General features: G+C 36.5%; 1 protein-coding gene across 1 annotated transcript in view; it reads right to left on the reverse strand.

The window, feature by feature from the left end:
• The window catches only part of LOC107082987 (rac GTPase-activating protein 1-like), a 14,344-nt gene that overhangs the window by 9,877 nt on the left and 3,426 nt on the right, over positions 1–1,041 (reverse strand). The window lies entirely within an intron of this gene.

Raw genomic sequence — 1,041 nt, forward strand, 5'->3', positions numbered from 1 at the left:
AAGTCCAAAAACAATATCGGTATCGGATCGGAAGTGCAAAAACCTGGATCGGGACATCTCTAGTATGAATTGGATAAGATGGTGACGAAACTGGAAGTTGACCCTGCCAATTTTGTGTCAAACAAGAAGGATCTAAATCTATTAATTGTTTCAACAATGGAAACTGACATTTTATAGATCATGATCAACAATTACTTCTGCCATGCAATCCATCTCAGCACCTGAACTTCAGGATGCCTCTAGAATACTAGGACATTGTTTTCTGTCATCTTTTGGGTCCAAAAGCATCATCCTGATCTTCTTCCTTTCTCCATTACTGCACCTTTCTGGTAACAAACATCTCTCCAAGAGTTGCATCAGGTTTCAGCCAAGTCCCAGGTTAGAACCAATACGTCCTGAATACAGCCAGCTGGGGTCGCTCTCTTTGTGGTTTATGGGCTGCCTTTGTTCCATTATCGTTATAAGCAAAACACACTTTGCAAATGGAAATAAAAAAATAAAAAAATTAAAATAGAAGTTTTGAAAAAAAGGATGCAACCTTTGGAGTAGAACATTTAATTGGTTTTACTCCTCTCATCCAAGAGGCTTCTTCAGTTCTAACTTATGGTGGCAAGCACTCAGATTAATATACTGTAGGGGGAACAAAGCATTAGGGGGAAGAAAAGGTGGCTTTGATTCCTCCCACAGGATTGGCCAAGGAGGTCACATGGGTGGTGTTAATTTTCATTAGGGGGTTCTGATGGATTGTTAACTCCCTAAGATGATTTAAAAGCATCTTAGCTTTTCTCTCCAGAGAAAAGCTATAATTGATCTGTATGCACATTGACAACATTTGTATTAGCCAAGGGGTGCGTCAAGATGGAGCATTTGTAATGGGCTTGAAGTGAAGAGGATGTGATCTTTGAAAGACAATTTGAAAAATGTCATCTGAAAATCAGAAATGTGGAGTGAAAATAAAATAACAAATATAAAAATATAAAAAAAAAAAAAAAAAAAAAAAAAAAAAAAAAAAAAAAAACAAGAAAGAAAAACTTGGATAAA

Source organism: Cyprinodon variegatus, unplaced genomic scaffold (genome assembly GCF_000732505.1).
Source record: "Cyprinodon variegatus isolate N-32 unplaced genomic scaffold, C_variegatus-1.0 Scaffold66, whole genome shotgun sequence".
Lineage (NCBI taxonomy): Eukaryota > Metazoa > Chordata > Actinopteri > Cyprinodontiformes > Cyprinodontidae > Cyprinodon > Cyprinodon variegatus.